Source organism: Ranitomeya variabilis, chromosome 2 (assembly GCF_051348905.1).
Source record: "Ranitomeya variabilis isolate aRanVar5 chromosome 2, aRanVar5.hap1, whole genome shotgun sequence".
Taxonomy (NCBI): domain Eukaryota; kingdom Metazoa; phylum Chordata; class Amphibia; order Anura; family Dendrobatidae; genus Ranitomeya; species Ranitomeya variabilis.
The window spans coordinates 660,388,681-660,408,791 of record NC_135233.1 but is presented as its reverse complement, the minus strand read 5'-3'; the positions used below and the strand labels follow the sequence as shown (position 1 = coordinate 660,408,791).

The 20,111-nt window shown below is 40.8% G+C and overlaps 1 protein-coding gene across 3 annotated transcripts in view; it reads left to right on the top strand.

Annotated features, from left to right (window-relative positions):
* The window catches only part of HIVEP2 (HIVEP zinc finger 2), a 239,601-nt gene that overhangs the window by 52,938 nt on the left and 166,552 nt on the right, over positions 1 to 20,111 (top strand). For 2 of the 3 annotated variants that reach the window (XM_077289201.1, XM_077289200.1), the window contains exon 2: positions 16,035 to 16,161. The exons of the other annotated variant lie outside the window; for it this stretch is intronic. The gene's annotated coding sequence lies outside the window, so the exon portion shown is untranslated. The remainder of the gene's footprint in view (positions 1 to 16,034; positions 16,162 to 20,111) is intronic. 3 annotated transcript variants of the gene reach the window in all.

Here is a 20,111-nt window from a genome sequence, read left to right as displayed (position 1 = left end):
GCAAGAGTTTCAGGCGGATAGACCGGATCGTTGTCCGCCTGATAGACTGTTTGTTCCGGATGATTGGACCAGTAGAGTCATCTCTGAGGTACATTCTTCTGCATTGGCAGGTCATCCCGGAATTTTTGGTACCAGGGATTTGGTGGCAAGATCCTTCTGGTGGCCTTCCCTGTCACGAGATGTGCGAGTCTTTGTGCAGTCATGTGACATTTGTGCTCGGGCCAAGTCTTGTAGTTCTCGGGCTAGCGGACTGCTGTTGCCCTTGCCTATTCCTAAGAGGCCTTGGACACACATCTCGATGGATTTTATTTCAGATCTGCCTGTTTCCCAGAAGATGTCTGTCATCTGGGTGGTCTGTGACCGTTTCTCTAAAATGGTCCATTTGGTTCCTCTGCCCAAGTTGCCTTCTTCTTCTGAGTTGGTTCCTCTGTTTTTTCAGAATGTTGTCCGATTGCACGGTATTCCTGAGAATATTGTTTCTGACAGAGGTACCCAATTTGTGTCTAGATTTTGGCGGGCATTCTGTGCTAGGATGGGCATAGATTTGTCTTTTTCATCTGCTTTTCACCCTCAGACTAATGGCCAGACCGAGCGGACTAATCAGACCCTGGAGACATATCTGAGGTGTTTTGTCTCTGCTGACCAGGATGATTGGGTTGCTTTTTTGCCATTGGCAGAGTTCGCCCTCAATAATCGGGCCAGCTCTTCCACCTTGGTGTCCCCGTTTTTCTGTAATTCGGGGTTTCACCCTCGATTTTCCTCCGGTCAGGTGGAATCCTCGGATTGTCCTGGAGTGGATGCGGTGGTGGAGAGATTGCATCACATCTGGGGGCAGGTTATGGACAATTTGAAGTTGTCCCAGGAGAAGACTCAGCGTTTTGCCAACCGTCATCGTCGTGTTGGTTCTCGGCTTTGTGTTGGAGATTTGGTGTGGTTGTCTTCTCGTTTTGTCCCTATGAGGGTCTCTTCTCCTAAGTTTAAACCTCGGTTCATCGGCCCTTATAGAATATTGGAGATTCTTAATCCTGTTTCTTTCCGTTTGGACCTCCCTGCGTCCTTTTCCATTCATAACGTTTTTCATCGGTCGTTATTGCGCAGGTATGAGGTACCTGTTGTACCTTCAGTTGAGCCTCCTGCTCCGGTGTTGGTTGAGGGTGAGTTGGAGTACGTTGTGGAGAAAATTTTGGACTCTCGTGTTTCCAGACGGAGACTCCAGTATCTGGTCAATTGGAAGGGTTACGGCCAGGAGGATAATTCTTGGGTCAATGCATCTGATGTTCATGCTTCTGATCTTGTTCGTGCCTTCCATAGGGCTCATCCTGGTCGCCCTGGTGGATCTGGTGAGGGTTCGGTGCCCCCTCCTTGAAGGGGGGGTACTGTTGTGAATTTGTATTCTGGGCTCCCCCGGTGGCCGCTTGTGGAATTGGACTTGTCATCCTCTTTCCTGTTTCACCTGTTTCCATCAGTAGTGGGTGTCGCTATTTAAGCTCATTTCTCTGGTGGTTTCTTGCCGGTCAACAATGTTATCTGATGCCTCTCAGTGCTTGTTCCTGCTTCTGACAACTACTAGATAAGTTGGACTTTTGTCCATGTTTCGTTTTGCCTATTTGTTCCAGTTCACAGCTGAAGTTTTGTTACTGTGTCTGGAAAGCTCTCGTTGATCAGGGATTGCTACTCTGGTGTTATGAGTTAATGCCAGAGTTTAAGGTAATCTCTGGATGGTGTTTTGTTAGTGTTTTTCTGCTGACCATGAAAGTATACTATCTGTCTTCTGCTATCTAGTAAGCGGACCTCAAATTTGCTAAGACTATTTTCCTGCTGCGTTTGTTGTTTCATCTGAACTCACCGTCATTATATGTGGGGGGCTACTGTCTTCTTTGGAATATTTCTCTAGAGGTGAGCCAGGTCTTATATTTCCCTCTGCTAGCTATTTAGGTCTTAGGCCAGAGCTGGGCATCTAGCAATAAATAGGAAATGCTACCTGGCTATTTCTAGTTGCGCGGCAGGCTTAGTTCATGGTCAGTATAGTTCCATCTTCCGAGAGCTTGTCCCTCTATAGGCTTGCTATGATCTCTGCCTGCAGAGATCATGACAGACACTCCTTTTGATGATGCTCCAGAGGTTCTCAATGGGGTTGAGGTCAGGGGAAGATGGTGGCCACACCATAAGTTTGTCCTCTTTTATGCCCATAGCAGCCAGAGATGCAGATGTGTTTTTTGCAGCATGAGACGGTGCATTATCATGCATGAAAATGATCTTGCTGCGGAAAGCACGGTTCTTCCTCTTGAACCATGGCAGGAAGTGTTGTTTTAGAAACTCCACATAGATTATGGAGTTCATCTTTACCCTTCAGGGATCATAAAGGGGCCGACAATCTCTCTCCCCATGATTCCAGCCCAAAACCTTACTCCACCTCCTCCTTGTTGGCGCCTTAGTCGTGTTTTCATGGGGTGTCCATCAACCAGCCATCCTCCACTCTATCCATCTGGACCATCGAGCGTTGCACGGCACTCATCGGTGAACAAAACAGTTTGGAAGTCAGTCTTCATGTATTGTTTGGCCCACTGGAGCCATTTCTGCTTGTGTGCAGTGGATAGAGGTGGTCGACAGGATGGCTTACGCACACCAGCAAACCTCTGAAGGACCCTGCATCTTGTTGTTCTGGGGACGTTGGAGGCACCAGCAGCTTCAAAAACTTGTCTGCTGCTATGACAAGGCATTTTTGCAGCTGCTCTTTTAACCTTACGCAATTGCCTGTTGGAAAGAGTCCTCAATTTTTCCTTATCAGCACGCACACATGTGTGCTGGGAATCAGCTACATACTTCTTGATTGTGCAATGATCACGATGAAGTGTCTTGGCAATGTTGATTGTAGTCATGCCTTGACCTAAATACTCCACAATTTGTTGCTTCTCAGCAGCCGACACATCCTTTTTCTTTCCCATGTTGGCAAAAAATTTAGGCTGCTTAATAATGTGGAACAGCCTTCTTAAGTAGTCTTGCCTTTATTTGGACACACCTGCCAAACTAATTTGCACAGGTATCTGCAATTGCTTTCAGTGATATAAAGAGCCCTGACACACATCACTATCAATGAGTTTAAATGACAAACAAAAAAATTCTAACCTTATCACTCCTAAACTCTTTGTGCATAATAATTTGGAACACAGTGTAATTAAACAGTTTGCAGCAAAATTTCGCCATAAAACTTTTTGAGGTGTTACCAAACTTCTGAGTAACTTTTTGTTGCACAGTTTATGTTCCCACATGAGCTCTTGGTGCCTTTTTGAAGCTACATACTTTTACTGCGTCAAAAACGCAGCGTCTTACAGTTCTAGCAAAGTGGATGGGATTTATAGAAATCTCCTGCCCACTGAGCTTCTTTTATACTCAGTGTAAACTGACCTGTGGTGCGTGTTTCATATCCACAGCATGTCACTTTCTCCCCTGACGAAGGATTAAGATCCGAAACGCGCATCGGGGTGCGCTTCTACGGGACTAGGCTGACCCTTGCATTCAGGTATAATTGTGCGTTCCCCTATCTTATACATGGTGCACTTTGGTTTTTGTTGTGGGATTCCTGCTACAAGGTTACCAAGTGATTTTCTGCACCTTTATGCTATATAGTTGAGGCACCTGGGATTGCGGTGCTGCTAGTATGGTTGGGTCACATTATTATTTTATTTTTCTGTGTGTTATTTGCACATTATAAATTCTTGTTGCACAATTAAATAGCACTTTACATGTGGATATGATAAGACCCATACGTTCTATAGGTCATTGCACATTGATATTATAGTTGCACATATTTTTTGAGCTGATTGATATTAAGTGTGTTCTTATTTTCGCACTTTACTAATCATTTGGCAATTTTTAAACCTTATTATAAGGTGTATCACGATTTATGTGGTATTGTTTTGGATTAGCGTTTTTTTCTAAATTTGCACTTTATATACTGCTTTTTTGCACAATATTTTTATCTAGAGCGGCATACATTACCGAGCCCCGTGCCCTACATAGGTGGGGTAGTTTTATAGCTTTGTCTATATATAATTTTAGGGGATGTATTGAACCTGTATTTCGGATATGCAATAGGGCCAGCCTTTTTATTATCTCCCTGTATTCATTTATGCTTATTTTAAATAATTAATTGTCCTGTTGTGCGCACAAATTATTAATGTAATTTTATTTTTTGCCAATCAGTTACAATAAAGGCATTTTTTATATATCTAATCTCTGTCTGGTGACTTTTCTGGGTACTTCTATATATTGGCTGTGGTTGTTCCTATATATAAGACGCACCGGACTATAAGGCGCACCCAGGTTTTAGAGGTGGAAAATAGGGAAAAAAATATTTGAAGCAAAAAAATGGTTAAATATTTAATAACATACTATTATATGTGGTGTTATTATATATAATAGTACGTTATTATGTTGGAAGCTGCGGGACCACTGTGGTGTCTGTGAAGTACTATATGAAGATGCTGGAGGGTGAGTATAAGAATGGGGCACAGGGCTTATACTGAAAGCACCACTCCAGCACTGCAAAATAACACTGGAGTGCTGCTTTAAAATCCCATAGGAGAACTATAACTCCCAGCATGTCCTGCAGATCCTATGACATGCTGGGAGTTATAGTTCACTAAAGGAGTGGCAGAGTGCTTTATTTTGTTTTGGAATGACTGACCTCTTAATTGTGGCAGCCAGCCAGCCACTGTGGTGAGGTGAAAAGCTTCCCATGGCTACACACAGAGCCCTCCCTCTTGTTGCCTTTCCACAGCACAGGTAATGGAAGCCAGCAGATTCTAGTGTTGGAGTCTGAAGGACCTGTGATGATGTCAAGAAGAGGGAGGGCTCTGTGCTGCCATGTGATGCTCCAGCCCGCCCACTTCTGACATCATCACAGGTCCTCCTTGTGCACACTGCACAGCACTCAGCTCCAGCCCAGGAAGGTACCAACGAGCTCCTCTTCCCCGGGCCCTGCTGCTGCTGCCTCCTCCTCCCCCGGACACACGGATCTCCCCAGCTGCTGCAGGAATCAGCGCTAAGGAAACCATGTGTGTCCCTGCTTAAGTGCAGTATTAATTTGCTGCTCCCGGCTCACCGCTCAGCTGATAGGTGGGCGGAGAGTAGCTAATGAATATTCACTGCACTTAATCATCGGGACCACATGCTTTCCCCAGCAACTGATTCCCAGCAGTGGGGACATTTTTCTGCCTCCTGAAGTGGGATAACAGTGTGATCCCACTCGCTGCTGCCCTCCTCCCCACATGCTACATCCCTACCATAAGACGCACGCACACTTTCCTCCCAAATTTGGAGGAAAAAAAGTGCGTCTTATGGTCAGAAAAATACGGTAATTAACATCACAAAAGTGGCGTAAATCACAACAGAAATGTATTACAGTCCCTGGTGCACGGCAGTCCCTGGCGCAGTACACTGGCGCATGGCAGCTGATGGGTCCCCAAATGCAGAAAGATTGAATGAATTTGCCTCCTCTTCTCCAGAGAATCCTTAATTGAAAATGGAGTGTAAATCGCTAGTCTTAATAAATCATGGCCTTCATTCTTATGTACTGCAAATAGCTACATGACACAACTTTCTAGAAGGTGTACCTTCACTTTAGATAATTTGGACATGCGCTTTGTTTGTTGGGAAGGGAATATTAAATGATTAATTAGTATTGTTAATTATGTATTTAACTTATATCACTGACTAAATACAATTTGCATAGAGTTGAATGAAGGGTAACTTGCATTAGAAGGATATGCGAAACAGATTGCTTCTAGAAGTATTAAAGCCAAAATTACTGTGTGGTTAGTAGTAACTTAAAACATTCTGATAGAAAAAATAGCAATGGTTAAGTAGGGACCAGAAACTTTGTCATACATCTAAAAAAATGTGGAACCAAAACAATACCTACACTTCAAAGTGGGGAAAGACACTTCTGCACCTTAAGGGTTGCCAATAAGATATGACTTGTTTCTGTAGGCCACCAGATCAGGTCCAAGTCCCTGTAAAATCATTCTCAAATAATCTAGAAAAATGATTCTATATTAATTGTTCAAATAAAGTTTCAATAAAAAGGCATTAAGGAAGAAGAAAAGAGATGAATAACTATGGTTGTGTTTACTTGAGTGTACAGTTTTTGTCTTGAATTTCTGACAGTACCAACAATCAGTCTGGTTTGCTATTTTTACTGTTAAAATTTGTAAAACTTTGCCAGAAACCTGATGTCAATTGTAGTTTTAATCAAATGAAGCCTACTTGGACAAGGGTCAATATCATATGCCTTCTGTGTAAATGGTGAAGGAGATGTGTATATTCATATGGATAGTTTTATTTTCAGAATTGTGTACTAACTTCCCCATTATGTTGGGTCAAGCAAGGGGAATCACTTTAGTTACTTGCTTATGTTTCAGTTCTTGGGAACTCCCTACCCAGATAAAATGAGAACACAATACAATAAAAATATTTGAGAAGTAACTTAGATGTTTACTGGGCGAGTTTTGTTTTGACTCATTCTGAAGTCATGTCTGGATGAGGTTGAAAAATATACCGACCTCTCATTATAATTGTAACTGATTACTAGGGGTACAAAGCTCATATTTTATATCTAGTGTCAAAGTTCAGCATATTGATTTTTGAAGTTAATGGTTGAAAATATAGTACAATTGTTAAATAATTTTTGTACTACCTAAAGAGCAAACTTATCTAGAAAATATGCATATACTGACTAGATTTTCAGGTATCATTTCTATAGTTTGTAACTTGAGAAATGTACTCTAAAGTGTCCAACCTACTTTTCTTAAGGACTTCAGGTTGGCTTAGTAGTTGGCACTGTTGCTTTGTATATACAAGGAGTTTGTATGTTCTCTCTGTGTTTGTGTGGGTTTCTTCTGGTCTTGTTCTCCCCGTGTTTGTGTGGGTTTCCTCTGGTCTTGTTCTTCCCGTTTTTGTGTGGGTTGCCTCTGGTTTTGTTCTCCCCGTTTTTGTATGTTTTTCCTCTGGTCTTGTTCTCCACGTGTTTGGGTTTCCTCTGGTCTTGTTCTCCCCGTTTTTGTGTGGGTTTCCTCTGGTCTTGTTTTCTCCGTGTTTGTGTGGATTTCCTCTTTTTTTTTCTCCCCGTGTTTGTGTGGGTTTCCTCTGGTCTTGTTCTCCCCATTTTTGTGTGGGTTTCCTCTTGTCTTGTTCTCCCCATGTTTGTGTGGGTTTCCTCTTGTCTTGTTCCCCACATTTTTGTGTGGGTTTCCTCTGGTCTTCTTCTCCCCGTGTTTGTGTGGGTTTCCTCTGGTCTTGTTCTTCCCGTTTTTGTGTGGGTTGCCTCTGGTTTTGTTCTCCCCGTTTTTGTATGTTTTTCCTCTGGTCTTGTTCTCCACGTGTTTGTGTGGGTTTCCTCTGGTCTTGTTTTCCCCGTGTTTGTGTGGATTTCCTCTCTTTTTTTTCTCCCCGTGTTTGTGTGGGTTTCCTCTGGTCTTGTTCTCCCTGTGTTTGTGTGGATTTCCTCTCTTTTTTTTCTCCCCGTGTTTGTGTGGGTTTCCTCTGGTCTTGTTCTCCCCATGTTTGTGTGGGTTTCCTCTTGTCTTGTTCCCCCCATTTTTGTGTGGGTTTCCTCTGGTCTTCTCCCCGTGTTTGTGTGGGTTTCCTCTGGTCTTGTTCTCCCCGTGTTTGTGTGGGTTTCCTCTGGTCTTGTTCTTCCCGTTTTTGTGTGGGTTGCCTCTGGTTTTGTTCTCCCCGTTTTTGTATGTTTTTCCTCTGGTCTTGTTCTCCACGTGTTTGTTTGGGTTTCCTCTGGTCTTGTTCTCCCCGTTTTTGTGTGTGTTTCCTCTGGTCTTGTTTTCCCCGTGTTTGTGTGGATTTCCTCTCTTTTTTTTCTCCCTGTGTTTGTGTGGGTTTCCTCTGGTCTTGTTCTCCCCATTTTTGTGTGGCTTTCCTCTGGTCTTGTTCTCCCCATTTTTGTGTGGCTTTCCTCTGGTCTTCTTCTCCCCGTGTTTGTGTGGGTTTCCTTTGATCTTGTTCTCCCAGTGTTTGTGTGGGTTTCCTTCTGGTTCCTTCCACACTTCAAAGGCAAACTGATAGGGAATTTAGATTGTGAGCCCCAATGGGGGCAATGATGATCTATAAGGTGCTTCTTATTTTACTTACTTCTTTTGGAAGCTACATTTTATCCTTGTTTTAGTACTTTTTCACTGTTTCATATTTTAATCATAGTACCCTTGCTTGCATATGCATTGATATTCTAGTGACTATTCAGCAGCCACTCTGAAAGGGCATATCTGCAGAGGAATGGCAGTCTGAAGTTAGGTAGCACAGTGCTGTCCGTGGCAGACCACATTTTTGTGCCTGTCGAAAAGACAAATATTGCCAGGGCTGGGGTCAGACAGTGACTTCATCCGCTTCCCCCAAATGAATGGCTACGTCAGGCCCTGTCTGGTTTCCAATTGGAATACAGTTTTTCAGGGATTCTGATTGAAACCCTGATGGAGAGCACTATGTTAATGTGAATCTAGCCTGAGGACATGTTTTACATTAATGGAGGAAAATATCAAATATTTTTTTGTAAATTACAAATTCTGAATCCTCCTATACAAAATTATTTCTTTCCAATAGGAGTTGAAATCATAGTTTTATTTTCCCTTACACAAGCTTCCTTTTTTAACTTTCTTCGTCTGTCAGATACCCTCTGGGTCACAGTATTTTTTTTCCCGAAAGTTTTACAACATATCTGTACACTGTTCTCTCTGATTTGTTTCCTTTTAAGTGCCATGCTTGTTTCCTTAACACTGTGGTTTTCCAAGGACACAAAGTTGTATTTTAAGGTCGTGTGCCAGACCAGTTCCTCTTCTCCCTCTGCTCATATTGATTATAGTGTTTTATAGTAAGATACATCTTATATTGTTTCTTTGGAACAGTGACAAGAAACAGTATTTGACTTCAACAATGACAAACTGCAGAAGAACAGATGTATAATTTACCATTTTAATGCACCTATTACAGTACCTGTTAGTGTCTATTACACTGCCTGTAAAAAGTCTTCACATGTAGAAACCTATCAATATAAAACAAGTCTGTAATTCTTGTAAAATTGCCTGCACTAAACACTGATCAATAGGGGGTGAAAAGTGACACATTGAGTTGCCTTGTTTTAAAAAATGTAACAAAGATCACAAAGAACAATATAAGGAATGAATATAGCTTGTTTGTGTATATTAAAAATGTAAAAGATTTATCTTATAGATTGATGTGTGATTGCACAAAGGTATAGGCGCAAAACCACAGGCTGCACTGGTGAGAAATTATGTTCTATTATCATTTTGGTTAGGCTGTATTTAGATATTGCGACAACAATGTTTTTTGGTAATGGTTAAACTGCAGCATTTTTGAAAATATGGAGTTTGGCCTTCTATGAAAGGTGACAACCCCTTTAAATATTTTATCTTGCGACAGTGCTGGATTTACAGCTACACTGCTCAGTAATGCTGTATAATGCCACCTATGTTACTGGTGCTTCTTTTGGTACATACAGGCAGGAGAGCAGGAATCCCTCATGCCTATGTCTGCTATATATAAGACAATATGGAGCAAAAAGACGGGCTGGATAAGTGCTGCCAAGGAAGTCGTGATCCAAGGGAGGTAAAGTATAAAATATTTATTGAACAAAGCTCTTCGGAGTCGATCAGACTCTTTCATCAGGTATATACTTGATGAAGGAGCCTGATCGACTCTGTAACGTCTAGTTCAATGTACCGTATATTTTTCACTTTTCCTCCTTTGGATCATCAGCTCCTTGGCAGCTGCTGTCCAGCCCGTCTTTTTGCTCCATATTGTCAGTTCACAATTCGGGTGCTCACCAGCCAAGGAATCAGACAGACGATTTTCAGCGTTTTGCCCGCTTTTCACAACAGGATCAGATGAGGGTAACAACTCACATCTAATATTACACAGGTGGGTAATCCACTGTAGGAGCGCCTTCTATTCTTTTTTTCTGCTCTATATAACTTCATATTTTCTAGTGCCCATCCTCTTGCTCAGAGTGAACAAAAAATTAGAGCTAGAGTCTGCAGGGGGGTAAAGTGGGGATTCATGCCTGTTGCTTGCCCTCAACTGTTGACATAGACTCAGAAAAGCTCCATATACGGTATATGAGGGAATTGGCCAATCCCGCTGAAATAATTAGGGTTGGTGACTTTTTTTTCTAATATGTGTATTGGAACCTCAAACCTTTGGATGTGTGACTCCAAGTGACCATGTTTAAATATAAAATGCAGATATAAATATAGAGTTGACACATTCAACACTTTTTATCTATTTTTTTTCCGTAGTTTCCTTTAAAGAAGCACTCCCATGAAGATTTTTTTTTTTAATAAACCTGTGTATACTGTATGTGTATTATAGTGTGTGTGTTCATATACTCACCTACCACTGTCTTCTCCGGAATCCAGCGCCATTCCATTTATTATCATATACACATTGCATTATACAGACATATATACAAACTAGATGGTGGCCCGATTCTAACGTATTGGGTATTCTAGAATATGTAGGTAGTATATAGCACAGGCCATGTACTTTATTGCACAGTCACGTAGTATATAACACAACTGATGTAGTATAAAACATAGCTACGTAGTATATAACAGAGCCACGTAGTATATAACACAGCGCACGTAGTATGTAGCACAGCCACGTTGTATATAACGCAGGCACGTAGTATATTGCACAGCCATGTAGTATATTGCACAGCCACGTAGTATATAACACAGAGCACGTAGTATATTGCACAGCCACGTAGTATATTGCACAGCCATGTAGTATATTACACAGCTACGTAGTATATTGCACAGCCATGTAGTATATAACACAGAGACGTAGTATATAACACCGCTCATGGAGTATATAACACAGGTTACGTAGTATAAAGCATATCGATTTAGTATATTGCCCAGCTACATAGTCTATAGCACAGAGATGTAGTATATAACAGAGCCCACGCAGTATGTAACACAGCCCACGTAGTATATAGCAATGTGGGCACTATATGCGTGGTTAAAAAAGAAGTAAAATAAAAAAATAAACATATACTCACATTCCGAAGGCCCATTGAAGTCCTGGCGCCTGTGTGCGGTGCACATGGCAGCTTCTGGTCCCAGGGTTGGTATGAGCGCAGGACCTGTGATGACGTCGCAGTCACATGACCGTGACGTCATGGTAGGTCCTTCTCGCATAGCATCCTTGGCACCGGAACCTGCCGCTTGCACAGCCGAGGACAGCGCACGACGGAAGGTAAGAATAACCTTTTTTTTAATTATTATTATTTGTAACATTAGATCTTTTTACTATTGATGCTGCATATGCATTAGTTTGTCACACAGGGTTAATAGCAGCGGTAACGGGGTGCGTTACACCGCGGCATAACGCCGTGGTCCATTAATGCTGCCATTAACCCTGTGTGAGGACTTACTGGAGGGGATTATGAAGCGGGCACTGACTGCGGGGAGGATGGAGCGGTCATTTTGCCGCCGGACTGTGGCCGTCGCTGATTGGTCGTGGCTGTTTTGCCACGACCAATCAGCGACTTGGATTTCCATGACAGACAGAGGCCGCGACCAATGAATATCCGTGACAGACAGACAGAAAGACAGACAGACAGAAAGACGGAAGTGATCCTTAGACAATTATATAGTAGATTTATTAAAAAAAAAATCTTCATGGGAGTGCTTCGTTAAGTTTGCTGTGATGATATAAAACACAAAAATATGAAAGGGAATGGGGGATACTCTTGATAGATGCTATATGTCTGTCTATAAAACTAACGTAGGGGAGGTAATAGTAAATTACTCATAAAATATGCTTCTGTAGTGTTTCCAGAGCGGTACAGATTTTATAAGGATTCCAATACAATATACGTGGCTTTCGCATATTTTGATTTTATTATCAGAACTGCTATTTCCTGTAGAACCAGACGCTGTCTATAGACCAGTTGTGGCTAAAATTCTGCAAATTCTGTCTTGACTGTAGATTATTTATAGCTGTGGTTCAGCTGGGGTCTTTATGGTCAAGAAGTACCGTAGTCACTGCAGGGAAGAAGGCTTCTTGATCTCTGTGATGTTTGCAGCTTTTGTCAAGACCAATTTATACAGATAATCTGCCATATTGAGCACCGATCTTACATGGAGTTGTCATCGGCAGTATGTATGAACAAACAAACAATAGTTTTAAACAATGGTTTATATTCATACAGTTTCATTATTGCGGCAGTTCATGGCGGATGAGAATCTCTGGACTGTGATTGTACTTTATAGCCCTGCGGTAGGTACACATTAGATGACTGTTGGCCGAACCATGCTTTGGACAATCATAAGGACAACATCCATCTCGGCCAACTCTTTCATTCAAAAGAGCGCCAAGCACTCTGTGTTCTCAATGCGAGTGCGTCCAGCTGATATGTTGGCCAGCGGCTTATCTTTGGGAGACCAGAGCCGTCTGCAAACATGCCCGACCTTCATCTCACGTGACAATCAGTTAGCCTTCGCTCCCATACACAGACAGTCAGCTGAACTAGTCGAAATAGGCGGGTTCAGCAGACATTAGTTGAATTTGTATGGGAGCTTTAGTAAGGTAGGGAATTGTAATTTAAGCTATTCATTTATACAGTCTAGAAAAAGGCTACACGGTTGAAGGATTTAGGAATAGTAGACTGCCTGTACTTGTACTTGATTGACAGCAGGAGGTTCGGGTCATAGCAGCTTAAGAGTGTAATGCTACTTATTGATTACTTTTTTTAACTAACGTGGCTAACTTATTATCTATTGTTATCTAGTGTATGATTGGATTATATATGTTTTTCCATTGGACACTACTTTCTGTACGCCTTGTCCTTGTAATATAATAACTGTGATAGCTCTGTTTGCATTGTGGGATTGAACTGTGTGATCACACTTCCCTCCTTTTTAGCTCCTGTTTGCTTTGCCAATAATAATAATATATATTTATGCCAAGTCACCTGTTCATTACCAGATGTTCTGTTTTTTTTTTAATGAATCTCAAGTAAATTCAAGATTTCTTTGTAGTTTGCTGAGTATAAATTTTGTATGGGGTGACATTTCATAAATGGTACACTTAGGCTACTTTCACACATCAGGTTTTCAGTGTCAGGCTAAATCCAGCGAATGTTGGAAAAACTGGATCCGGCACAGATTTTGAAAAATTGATGCGACGGATCCGGTTTTTTTACGGATCCGGCTAGCCTATCTAGATTATTGGATAAAAAAAAAATTTGGAGCATGCTCAGTTTAAATAACCGGATCAGGCCGCCGTTTCCGGCACCTTCCGGCTCCCATAGGCCTTCATTGTAGCAAACAGCCAGAAGCGCTGGATCCGGCGCTTCAGGCTTTTTCGCCGGAGACAAAAAACGTTGCAGTAGACTTTTTTTCAGACACCGGAATCGGAATTTTAGCCAGATCCGGAAAAAAACGGAAGGAACGCTGGGCCATGCGGTGCGATCCGGCGCTCATACAAGTCAATGGGGGAAAAACCGGTTCCGGTTTTTATTTTTTCCGGTTCCGTTTTTTCTCTAAAGAGCCGTATTTAGCCTGAAACAAAAAGACGGATGTGTGAAAGTAGCCTAAAAGAGGTTGTTCACTACCCTACCTCAGTTACTGGTTTCACCATAATTGCTTAGGGATAATGCTGCTAAATAGCCACATATACCTTTTTTGCCAAGTTTCATGTTGTTTTATGTTTTTTTTTGGGTGGCACAATTGTTCAGTGGTTAGCATTGTTGCATTGTCCTGGGTTCTAATCCTACCAAGGACAACATCTACAAGGAGTTGTTCTCCTCCCCATTAGTGATGAGCGAATATACTCGTTACTCGAGATTTCCTGAGCATGCTCGGGGGGTCCTCCAAGTATTTTTTAGTGCTCGGAGATTTAGTTTTTCTTGCCACAGCTGAATGACTTACATCTTTTAGCCAGCATAAGTTCATGTGGGGGTTGCCTGGTTGCTAGAGAATCCCCACATGTACTTATGCTGGCTAACAGATGTAAATCATTCAGCTGCGGCAAGAAAAACTAAATCTCCGAGCACTAAAAAATACTCGGAGGACCCCCGAGCATGCTCGAGAAATCTCAAATAACGAGTATATTCGCTCTTCACTACTCCCCATGTTTGCATGAATTTCCTCTGGTTTCCTCCCACACTCCAGAGACATACTGATAGGGAATCTAGATTGTGAGCCCAAATGGGGACAGGAATTAATGGCGCTATATAAGTAAGAAAAATAAGGCGAACAGAGCCTTAGGTATGAGGCGCTCAGATCTGACCATCGGCTTGTCTTGTGCCATAGGTGACAACAGCTATACTTGTAACCACAGGTAAAAGTTCTGCAAAAGGAAACATGAAGCAGGTTTACCAACAGATTGAAGAGGTGACTCGGCTGAAGTACAATATGTCTTTTTATGAGAGTAGTGCGGTTATTGCTGAGGAATGTGCTTTCCCTGCTAACAATGGTGTAATTATCTGCAGTATCTTTATTGCTTCATCCAAGGGGCAATGACTGGAAAATCCCTAATCTATTGCATAAGCCAAAGTAAACACAAGGCTCATGGTAAAAGTTAGCAGGCAGGGCACTCCCCTCACTTCTGTTGGCTTCTGATCTGACTTTTGGACATTTCTTAATTACTTTTCAAAGTTTAAAGTGAAACCACCACATAAATTGGGCTTTCTGGATTCTCTATACTTTCTGCATTAAAGTTGTTTCAAATGTGCTATTAAAAAGTCAGTTTCTGTTAGTTTAGGAGATCTAACTCCACAATCATTCACATACCCAGTTTATATGCAATAATTCATGATTATTTTACAATTGCATTGATGACAACTATAAATTAGCAACATTGAAAAGAGAAACTCATGTACTTTATGAATCCAGGCTTTGGGCTTTGGTTTTACTTTTTTATTATTATGTTTTATTTCTACCAGTTATTAGAGTTTAGTACAGCAGCATATTGTGACTGTTAACTTTTCCTTACATGAATGGGCCTTAGAGCTGCCCATTGCCACTGACTCCATATATTTGCCTATTTGCATTAACCAAATGTACATGGAGCTTACACATAAGGATTAGTAGTTTCTCCTGATCTAGGGGGTTAAAATGACCCTATTTCTTAACCTGTTTCATCTAAACGCAGACGTTGAGGTATGTTAGGGCTGGTACCGACAACCGTATTAGATCCTAGTGTGATCAGACAAAACAACAGATCACACTCGTCCCTATGTTATTCTGAGGGTCCTTGCACATGTCCAGTTTTTTCCTTGGACAGAGTCTGTCCAATAAAAAAATCACCGATATTCAGATTGCAATTGGTCATGCCAGTCAATGTGTCTGTGGTAAACATGAGAATTTTTTCCATCTCATCATACTCTGATCAAAGTGTGATTAACATAATCAGCCCAATTCTCTTGGATGAGAGAATGTACGTTGGTGTGACCCTGGCCTTATTCTGACCACTTTAAGCATGAATGTTGGCAGGTTCTTCCACCCAAAATCTATTTTCTTTATTATCATTACCTAAATTTGAACAACCATAGGTCATAGCCAGATGTGTCCAAGTAACTTTAATACATTGGCACTGTAATGAACAGCTATAAAAATTTCACCAATTACCATTGGAATGAAAGAAAACATAGGTTTTGTGTCTTTACCAACAGATGAGACCAAACCCAAAATTGTTAAGCCATGCATTATGTGCTACAAGTAGACAGACTTCTAACATAGTGAATTACATTTAAATTCATTTTAACATAGAATTTCTATTAGAGAGCGTTCCATATTCATTATATAAATTAGTCAATGCTTCTTTCATTGCCAGCAGTTGTATGCTATCTAGGGAACATAATATATTAAGTTGCACATTGATGAATAGTTAGTATTGGTAAAGAACGAGATTGAACCCGACGGTTGTGTAGACACTTCCATTTATTCTCTCTAGAGTACTTGGTGCATGCAGTCAGTCACTGGTATATATTTACTTTACAGCTGCCTGGACATTTCTTGGAAATATAAAGAAGGATTCCCTAGAATTCACAGATGGTTGATGCTATGACCTCCAAGACTTATAACCTACTTGGATATCTTGAGGCTGAGGAGTATTTCACCTAAACCAGTAAGTACATCTTATTAAAGCTAACCTAAAACAATCTTACATATAGAATGGACTTATTATTATTATTCAGGAATAAAGGAAACGAGTATTCTTGTTAAGCTCAATAGGAATCACACTGTTTTATGAACTTTGGAAGTTACGGTAGTAGACCTAAAATGTAAAACAAAGCATCACAAGCAGTCTAGATAATTCCTGAAATCAGGGTGATACTCCTTCCTCATTTCAAGCAAGAGGTATATATCCCAAAATGGTGGCAATAAAAATTACCTCTACCAACATAAAAAAACAAACCTACATACAGGTCCTTTGATGGGGGAAAAAAACATTAGAAATCTAAAAATATGCTGACACAAACCCTAAATTTGTATTCTTTTTTTTTACGGATATCATTTACTTTACCACAAACCTAAAAGTAAAACTATATCAGTTTGTTGTCATCATAATTGTATTGATCTGAAGAGTCATGTTTCCAGGTCATTTTCTCTTGTCAATGAAAACCTTAAAAGTAAAACCTAAAAAAACGGCAGATTTGCCTTTTGTTTCACCATTTCACCACACTAGAAATGTATTTCCTGTTTTCCAGTGCATTGTATAGTAAAGTGAACTATGTCATTCACAACCACAAATCATCCTGGAAAAGAAACAAGCCCTCACACCGCTATGTCGATGGAAAAATAAAAACATTATGGCTCTTGGAAGAAGGGAAGGAAAAAAAGCGAATGAAAATTGGCTGATGTGGGAAGCGATTTTATAGGCATCATGGAACATGATGACTATGCCTTTATGTAAGACCAGCGTCAGTGGCAATATTGTAGGTATCTACTGAAGTCCTGCAATTCAAAGGGAATCTGTCACCTCCTGGGACGTATATGACCTATTAATATGGGCATACAGGTGATAAAAATGTTACACTAGTCCTACCTGTATGCCTCATATTTGTGGTCTTGTTGATGAGAAATTGTATTTTATTTCTGTATGCTAATGATTTCTTCCAGGCTCTGGGGCGGGCAGTGCCTGGAAGAAATCTCTGCCTTCTGTCATTATTATTGCAAAACAATGGGGAGACAAAGAGCGCAATAGGGTTTTACCCAGTTACACAGAGGAGAATATACACCAAATTTGCTCACGTGGTTAGGATGAGATTAGAGCATATAGATAGCGGCTGCTGCAGATCCACAGGTCTTCACCGACCAGAGAAAATAATGTCTTCAAAGGGAGATTTGTAGTTAAAATTCTGCGCTGCCGCTGAGATGAATTTCAGGAGAGTATAGTTGATTCACAGTGGTTTTATTCACTATTTATTGAATAAAACCACTGTGAATCAACTATACTCTGTCATCATTATCATACCATCCCCCTCCCATTAGTGTCACAGTGATCTGTGATGTGTAATGGTGTCCCCGGAATCCTGCGCCCTATGCGATTATACGGCACATATTCCACCCTTCTATGGGCATTGGCTTCAGCGTTCTTATGCACAGGCGCTGGCGAGTCACTTCTGCTTTCATTGCAGTGAACTCCGGCGTGTGTGGCAATAAAGGCGCTCTCCCCACCATGCATACAGCTCTGGCAAAAATTAAGAGACCACTGCAAAATGTTCAGTTTCTCTGATTTTTCTCTTTTTAGGTATATTTTTGAGTAAAATGTAAATTGTTCATTTAGTCTATAAACTTCTGACAATATGTCTCCGAATTTCCAAGCATTAAATTTTGTGTTTATTTTCTGAAAATGAGAAACGGTCAAAATAACAAAAAAAAAAACGCATTGCTCAAATAATGCAAAAAAAACAAGTTCATAATCATTTAGAAACAACAATACTAATGTTTTAACTCAGGAAGAGTTCAGAAATCAATATTTTGTGGAATAACCATGATATTTAATCACAGCTTTCATGCGTCTTGGCATGCTTTCCACCAGTCTTTCACACTGCTTCTGGTGCAAAAATGTAATCAGTTCTTCTTTGTTTGATGGCTTGTGACTATCCATCATCCTCTTGATTACATTCCAGAGGTTTTCAATGGGGTTCAGGTCTGGAGATTGGGCTGCCCATGACAGGGTTTTGATGTGGTGGTCTCTTAGTTTTTGCCAGAGCTGTATATGGGTGACAGGGACATAAGAAACTGCATGGTTCCTAACTATGCAGGGAGGAAGTAAGTGGGGAGAGCACTTTATCACCGTGCATGCCAGATTCTGCGCAGAAGAACACTGAAGCCAGTGCCCATGAAAAAGTGCAATACGTACTGTACAATCATGCAGGGCGGGATTCCGGGGCCACCATTACACATCTCAGGGCACTGTCATGCTGATGGGAGGGGGGTGATATGATAACCTGTATGGCCATATTAATAGGTCATATACATCCCAGGGGGTGACAGATTCCCTTGAAAGAGGACCTGTCACCAGGTAAAAAGTGGCTAGTGTTTCTTTTATTTTATTTCCACTACCCTCCTTAGCATTCTGCGGTTTTGTGGTTTTTTTTCTTTTCAAATTTGTGTACAGTTCCTGAAATATGGACCGTTTAATTTAGTTCTAATTTTTTATGGCGTTGCTGACAGGGTAATAATACTGCAGAGCAGCCTAAAGAGACGTCCCCAGAGGATCCAGTGAGCCACACCTCCTTGGTAAAGACCATACAAATGTGCACAAAGCAAAAAGTCCCATAGCTCTAGAATCATACGATGGAATAAAAAAAAACAGAATACTTTGGTGAGTAGCAGGAATAAAATAAGAGCAAAAACTGTTGAGTTTTGACCTAGTGACAGGTTTGCTTTAGCTTCACATAGGCATGGCTGTTTTTCACGGGGAAGAGATCTATTCTTAGAATTGACTTCTAGTAAATAATCCTTGAAGCTGCATAGGTTTTAAGTAATCTAAGGGGTGGTGCACATGTTGTCAGGGCCTCGGACATAGTGAGGCTGATATTTCAGGCTGGACACATGGCCCGTATACCTTTGTAGTTCTCACACAGTGTTGTGGACAGTCGTAGTGGTGGGGTATCAGTTCTTGTTAGCAGACTCTGATACATGACATCAAAGGCTCTAGTAACGGGAGCTACATCTGTCCTGTAGTTCTGCCTAAATACTTGGGTGCTCTTGGGTGGCTAGTAAAGTTTTTGCTTTTCTTTGTAGCTGAATTTTACAGTCATGTTACTGTGATGAGACTGTGAAACGTAGAATCCATTATGAGCCGTGTATAATGGTGTTATGATACGGAGCGCAATAAGCATTGCCAGGTGGAACTGTCATCTGCTGAGATAGGAATATAGCAGCTTGTGAATTACACATGTGCTGTGTAGAGAAAGGAGACTTCTTTTTTAAAAAAAAAACTTTAATGAATCTCTTTTTAGTTTTGCCTGTTTTGTGTCAAAAAATGATTTCTGGAAGTCTTACTAGATTGTAAGTATTGCCTGTAGTGCAATCAAGCAATTTCTTTTTATCCGTCACATATTAATGTGATATGGGATAATTAGACATACTCTACCCTATGAAGAATGAGATTTACAACACGGCCAGGCTCTTCCTGTTGCACATTTGCTAATTATGGCTGTGAAATCAATGGTAACATAACCAAGTAGACAAATAATAGATGATAATGTAACACTGTAGTTCCGAAAGCAATGGCATGGCATTTTTATAACTCTTTAATTTTTACTCATCCCGACATGAAACATTTCTCATATCATCCTTACAAGTATTTATATCTTCTTATAAGATATAATATATATATATATATATATATATATATATATATATATATATATATATATATAAGATTATAGAACATGGGGTGGTCGAGAGGTTGAGCGATGATGTCTTGACTTGTAGTTGTCATCTGAGTACATTACAAAAGTTTCTTAAAGAGATGCTCTCAAGTTTGGATGTTAAACCTGATCCATTGGATATTCACTGACGAGCAAAAGGGTAACAATGTTTTGAACTTTTGACTTTCAG